General features: G+C 44.1%; 1 pseudogene; it reads left to right on the forward strand.

Moving 5' to 3' along the window:
• Nucleotides 1–6166: 6166 nt before the first annotated feature.
• LOC102849131 lies at nt 6167–6592 on the forward strand (annotated as a pseudogene).
• The last annotated feature ends 441 nt before the right edge of the window (nt 6593–7033 follow it).

Below are 7033 nucleotides of genomic sequence, written 5' to 3' on the forward strand. Positions count from 1 at the left end.
GTCCCTAAGCCTAACTTGTCACAAGGTCTGGAGAAAAGGAGCAGCAAGTGTAAAGAAAGGGCTCCTGTAAACACACTGCCATCTGCTTCTGTCCCTCTGTGAAAACTCATCGGAAGAGTCTTGGAATGAAGTTAGCCCAGACATCAGCCAGGACCCAGAGAGGAAAGAAATGGAACTTTTGAAATCGGTTATTTCCAGGATGGTTTGTCTAAAACGGAACTGTGGGCAGGAGAGGCTGAACTTCTACAAACTCTGATGAAGCCAGAGCTGAAACCCAGAGGGGGAAAGCTGGCAGAGTCAGGAAGAGCAGGGAACGTGGATGAAGGAGCTGACCTATCGGGAAGGAGGCAAGGAACATGGAGGATCTTATTCCCCTGCCTCCCCCTGACAGAACCCAAGCGGAAGCCAGGAGGCTTGGGATCCCATTCATTGAGCTGTTCTGCTCAGTGAGCCTCCCAGGCAAGAGAGAGAACAATTGAAGAGCTAAACAATTGTCCTATAGAACTTCTACGCACGAGTGTTTCCCTGGCATTTCTCCATCCTCTGCACTGGGTTAGATTTCTTCTGCAGGAAGGATACCAAGATAGATACAGCTAAAGCCATAAGTGTTCTAATAAGCCTACTGTTGTTAAGTCGGTTCTAATGCACAGTGATCCTGGAAGACAGTAGAACTGCCCCCATGGGTTTTCTGAGATTAATCTGTACAGGAAGCAGGTGGTCACATCTCTCTCTCGGGCACAGATGGAACCATTCATAACAGAGTGCTTAACCACGGTGCCACCAGGCTTCCTTACTGCACCAACAGTAGGTGCCACACATTGAGCAATGTACTGCATAATGTGGCAGCAGGTAGGGCACGAAGTGCTTCACTCTTTTCATCTTCACAGTTCACAGGTGAAGAAATCAAGAAAGATTGGGCAAGTTTCCAAAGGTGACACAGTCACAAGTGGCTGAGACAGGACTTGACCCTGGCATAGGATAAACCAGACTCAATACCCTGATGGATTTCAGGGAGCAAGGGCTGGCCCCCGTCCACACCTCAGCAGCTCTTGTATGGAGAATGGAGAGAAAAGATGCCCACATCTGGGGCCCAGGGTTGGCCACTCAGTAACCATGGACGGTAGGCCTTGTTTCTATTCCATGGTGAACAGGGTTTCCCCACGTTAAAAATGGAAATCTGTTCACCGCAGAGCAGCGTGTAAACCTGTACTTACCTTACTTTCTTGGTACTCCATTTCCAGGATTGTAGCTTTGAATAGAGGCTTGTGTTCTGTAGGAAGGTAATACATGGTCAAAGGAAAGGCAGAGGTCAGCCATTCCTAGAAGCAGAATCATTGACATGTGGAAAAGCATGACAATTGTTCACTAGAGATTAGTAAGTAAACAACTTTTACCAGGATGGATCCAAGATGACAACAGTCTATGCCATGAACTAGGGTAGGTTGCTGTAACCTGATGGCTTGCTCTGGACTGGACTTTCTGGACAGAGAGCTCAAAATTTCCAAGTTGAACAGAGGAGACTTCAGCGAAAGAGACATGCTTGACCCCTCAGAGTACTGGTTTGATAGGGATAAGGAAATCAGCAATTGACTATCTACGGCGAGAATATCAGAGCATGAGGCATCAAGTAGCTGACTTACACACTTTCACGAAAAGTAGTTGTGGTGTGATGATTGTAAGGGGGGAACCCACAATATAAATGAATGAAATATAAATTATAAAAAGATTGGAACATAATGTGCATGCATGAAACAGAATGTATATGAATGATAAAAATATTAATAAAAACAAAAAATTGTAATCCAGTTAGAATATCTTAAAAATCAAAAGATTTCTAAAAAATTAATGTTTACAGATGTATTTTTTCTTTGTTTTTTACTGATTAAGGACTATTTCATCTGGGAAAAATTAAAAGGATACCAAAAAACCCCAATAAAGTAAGTTATTCTTCCCCCCCCCCAGACAACTCCTGCGTAGAAGCAAACACTGTTAACATTAAGAAATGAAACTGGAAGACCTGGGAAGGGACTAGATTTCTAAGTGCTGCTTAGCTCCACCTAGTGCTGGATGGGGAGGGAAAAGACTGGAAGTCCCCAGTCATGCAGTTCTGCTCCCTGGGAAATGAGAGGGTCCTGCTGCCTCCGGATGAGTGTCTTGTAGCAGCCTTGTATGAACCTGAGCGGAAGCCCCAGAGCGCAGGCTGCAGGGAGCAGCCACAGACACCGAGGTCAATATAAAGATTCTCATCAGAAATTCTTGCAAAGAGGCGGTTTTTTTGCTTCACTAACCTTATATGTTAGTGTTTCACCTTTCTCCTTGGATAGTGGGCATTGAGGGGTAAAATGAACAAAATTTCTCTCTTGTGTCTGTCTGATTTGTGTGGCTATGGGTAAGAGGCAGAGTCAGAGCATCCTCGATTCTTTGATCAGTGTTCAAAGGAGCCATGGCAGTGGGTGGCTAGATTTAACATTGATTCCATCATGAACTGTTTGGTTAAGTCACTACTAGAAACTGGCATGATGCTATCCATCTTACTGGATTTACTCACATTCAACCTCGTTCCACAACGGATTGGAAGGCATTGTACAATATGATGAACAATAAAGTAGGCAATACAAAGGAAGAAAATGAACCCCAGGAAATACAAATTAGAACAGAACACCCAGGCCAGAGTGAGCAGTTAGGACACGGATCGGCTGCAGGCATGAGCACCAGCTGTGCCCCTACTTGAAAGGCAGATGTACTGTGAGTGCGTGGGGGTGAACCCACCTGAAATGCAGAACAAGAAAGAGCAGTGTGCATGCACAGGACTGATCCGTTCCCTCCAGTACCAGCCGAATCTAAGAGCTAGGTGCAAATGCACCGCTTAGTCCTCAGGTTTGGTACCAATGTACCTGGGTAAATGCATGCTTTACAGAGAACCTGACTGGATAAAAATCACGTTGTCATTGCACACATATGCACACAAAGAGGAGGGCTGTTCTACAAAGTTCTCCTCCTTTTGGGACAGTGACCCTCATCCCAGACTATCAATCAATCCCTTGCCCCCAGCTGAGGCTTTGAACAAATGGCAGGACTCAAGCTCCATCCCGAGTCAGAGCAGTAGCTGATGCTTTTATGGATCTACCGATTATCTACTGGTGATTAATTGACAATAAATTGTTAATTTTAAAATTAGTGCAGTGGTAGAATTCTTACTTTCCAGCTTAAGGACCTAGGTTCAAGTCTCAGCCAAGACATCTCATGAGTGCCCCCACACACACACATCTGTCGGTGAAGGTGGTCCGCTGCCATGATGCTGGGAAGACCGCAGCAGAGATTCCAGAGAGTGAGAAGAACAGGAAGCAAGGCTTGATGATCTACTGTAAAAATATCCACCGGCGAAAACACTGGGGGTGACCACATCAGATCACAAGGACGGCGCAAGACGATGGCATTTCATCTCACTGTGCTTGGGGTCACCAGGAGCAGGGGATGATGTAACTGCGGCTGACCACACAACTAACGGATCCTAACTTTGAAGAGAAGTTTGAGCAAACCGCACATCTTCCTCAGCTTCCAAAAGTCAGTCTCTAAAACCCAAAACCCTTGAACAGCAAGAGGCACCTGCTCTTCGCTCTCTGCTCCCACCCAGCCCCTTCCCTGGCCCTTCCCTGACCAGGTCCCACACAGGTTTCAAGTGCTAAGCATTCCTGCTCCTCCAGGCCTGGTCAGTGGTCTGTACTCTGTGTCCCCTTCACCTCTTTCCTTTCCCCTTTCCTTTTCCACACTGTGCTGTTTATTGGTTCACACATGATTCTCACATGCCTTGATTGTGATTGGTTCATACGTGATTAGTTTATGTGTCTGTATTGTGATTGGTTCATTTGACATTCCAGCTACACTTCCTCCAGGACAGGTCTGCTCTTTTTTTTTTCCAAACCAACAAAACACATGTCTTTTGTCCCTTCACACGTGTGGTAATATTCTACTTGTTGTTGTTATTACTGTATGGCATCAAATTGGAACTGACTCGTAACTGACCCTCCAATGAGTTTTCAGAGGCAATGAATTACGAGAGAGGAGATTGTTTATCTTTCTCTCACAGAGTATTTGGTAGATTCAAATGGCCTGTCTTTGGGTTGACAGCGCAACTTTTTTTTAAAATTTATTGTTAATTTCAATGAAAATTTACAGAGACTTTGGATTTCCATTCATTCATTTTTGCACTGTTCTCCCCTCCCAACCCTCCCGCCTAGTACACTACCCTCTTGGAAAAGTGAAAGACAAAACCCTTTCAGAGGTCCATTCCACTGTGCAGCCTTCGCTCTGGACTCCTGTCATGACAAAATTACTTAATCATATATCCCTTTTAAACAGTTCTCTCCCTCATCTGTTTCAATGCAGTATACACTATTGAATCCATCTTTCTCAGTCTCCTCCCAACCCCAAGGTCAGTCCTGTTTTACAACAGTGGCACAATGCAGTATTTGTCCTTTTGTGACTGAGATACTTCACTCAGCACAATGTCCTCCAGGGTCACCCATTTTGAATAATATTTCATGAGTTCCTTGGTTTTCACTGCAGTGTAATACTCCATGGTGTGAATATACCACAGCTTCTCTAACCATTCGTTTGTTGGCACATGAAGAAATTTTCAAAATCCCTAGCTCTAAGAGAGATGCAAATCAAAACAACCATGAGATATCATCTCATCCCAGTCAGAATAGCAAAATTTAACAGAACAGCAAGCAACAAATGCTGGCGAGGTTGTGGAGAGACTGAAACCCTTATTCACTGTTGGTGGGAGTGTAAAATGGTGCAAACAATGTGGAAGGTGGCATGGCACTTTCTCAAAAAGTTGCAAATAGAGATACCATTTGACCCAGCAATTCTACTACTGGGAATATACCCCAAAGAGACCATAACTGCCACCCAAGCAGATGTATGCACACCCATATTTATTGCGGCTCTGTTCACAATAGCAAGGAGTTGGAAACAATCTAAGATGTGCTCTTCTGGTGCTCCATGATGGCGCCAGTATTCTTCACTAACACTAATGTAAAGCCTTCAGTTCTTTCTCGGTGTTCTTTACTCATCGTCCAGGTTCTACGTGCACACACAATAATCTAAACAACATGGTTTAGGTCAGGCACACCTTCATCCTCAAAGTGACATCTTCATTTCAGAAGACTTTGAAGAGGTAATTTGTCTAACGCAAGACATTGCTAGATTTCTTGACTACTGTTTCCAAGGGTGTTGATTGTGAGTAAATGAAATCAAATCCTTGAAAACTCCAGTAGTTTCTCCATTTGTCCTGATGTTTATTTGTGGAGTTGTGAGGGGGTTTCTCTTCCCTTTGTTGAGATTTAATCTACATTGAAAGCTGTAGTCTTTGATCTTCTTCAGTAAGGGCTTCAAGTTTTCTTCCATTTCAGCAAGCAAGGCAACAAAGATGCAAACCCTTTATTCTCAATATGCTTTTGATCCATACTGTTATTTGCTTTCTAGTCCACAAAATTCTTTCTTTGCCCATTGCCCAAAGAAAGACCTTTCTGGGCCCCTCACAATAGCACCCTATGGTTAACACGGGCCATGGAAATGGAAAAATCTGAATTTAAATCCAGAATGTGACCATGTGGCTCACTTAACTACCTCCTGTAGGAAATGGAATAATCACACCTCTATCAGGGTAAAATGAGATAGTGACCATAAGGGACTGAACACGGCAGCCAGTTAGAAGCAATAGTACAATAAGTAGTGGCTGTTAAATCTATTATTCCAAGTCCTATACTTATCCCACAATGCCATGGGGCCTCATTCGCAGCTGACAGATGGCAATGATTAACACTAGAAAACAATCAATGATATTATGCGCTCTGCACTGTCATTTCTCTCCCGGAGTAAATGAATCACATACTATATTAACCCTTCAGCTCTATCACTTCTAAAGTACCCCACGCCATAGCTCTCAAATGCTGCACTTCAAGCCTCCCTCTGGCGTATCTGCACTAGTTTCTTTCCACATTTTACCTGGCATAAACCAACTAAACCACTTTTTAAAAATCACTGCTCTTTTGAGCCGTACCACTTCGACCGCTGCCGCCGTGTAGAAGGGAGGAAGCGGGAGAGGAGCCCACGCCACCTGTCACCCAAGTCCTCCAGCCGCGCCTCCCCAGAGTTTAAGATGTTTGCCTGCGCCAAGCTCGCCTGCACCCCGGCTCTGATCCGAGCTGGATCCAGGGTTGCATACAGACCAATTGCTGCATCAGTGTTATCGTGACCAGAAGCTAGGCCTGGAGAGGGCTCAGCAGTGTTTAGTGGGGCCCAGAATGGTGTGTCTCCACTAATCCAGAGGGAGTTTCAAACCAGAGCAATCAGCAGAGACATTGATACTGCTGCCAAATTTATTGGTGCAGGAGCTGCGACAGTAGGAGTGGCTGGTTCTGGTGCTGGTATTGGTACAGTCTTTGGCAGCCTCATCATTGGCTATGCCAGAAACCCTTCACTGAAGCAGCAGCTGTTCTCATATGCTATCCTGGGATTTGTCTTGTCTGAAGCTATGGGTCTTTTTTGTTTGATGGTCGCTTTCTTGATTTTGTTTGCCATGTAACAAATAACTGCTAAGAGATGTTGTCATTCATATTAATTATGGAATCTGTATAATTCTGTGTATCTTACTGTGACTCCAGAAACTAGTGTGGGTGTCATGGAAATGTACATTATTTCCAAAGTCATTTCATTAAAGGTGAAAACTTTAAAAAAAAATCACTGCTCTTTTATTACATATAAAGTACATTGATAAAAATCATTATTCCTATGATTTTGTAAATCACTACCTAATTTGGGAGGGAATGGGTGGCATTATGCTAAGTGAATTAATTCAGTCCCATAAGGACAAACACTGAATAAGACCATTATTGTAGAACACGTATGAGGATCCAAGGGGGAAAGGTGGGAGCAGAGGGGTGAGGATGGGCCGGGAGTGCTGTGATTAATCAGAGTTGCACAATTTGATGAGTGGAAGGAGGGGTGGGTAAAGATACAGTGTGAA

This window comes from Elephantulus edwardii, unplaced genomic scaffold (assembly GCF_000299155.1).
Source record: "Elephantulus edwardii isolate Elephantulus edwardi_28Jun2011 unplaced genomic scaffold, EleEdw1.0 scaffold00006, whole genome shotgun sequence".
Classification (NCBI taxonomy): Eukaryota; Metazoa; Chordata; class Mammalia; order Macroscelidea; family Macroscelididae; genus Elephantulus; species Elephantulus edwardii.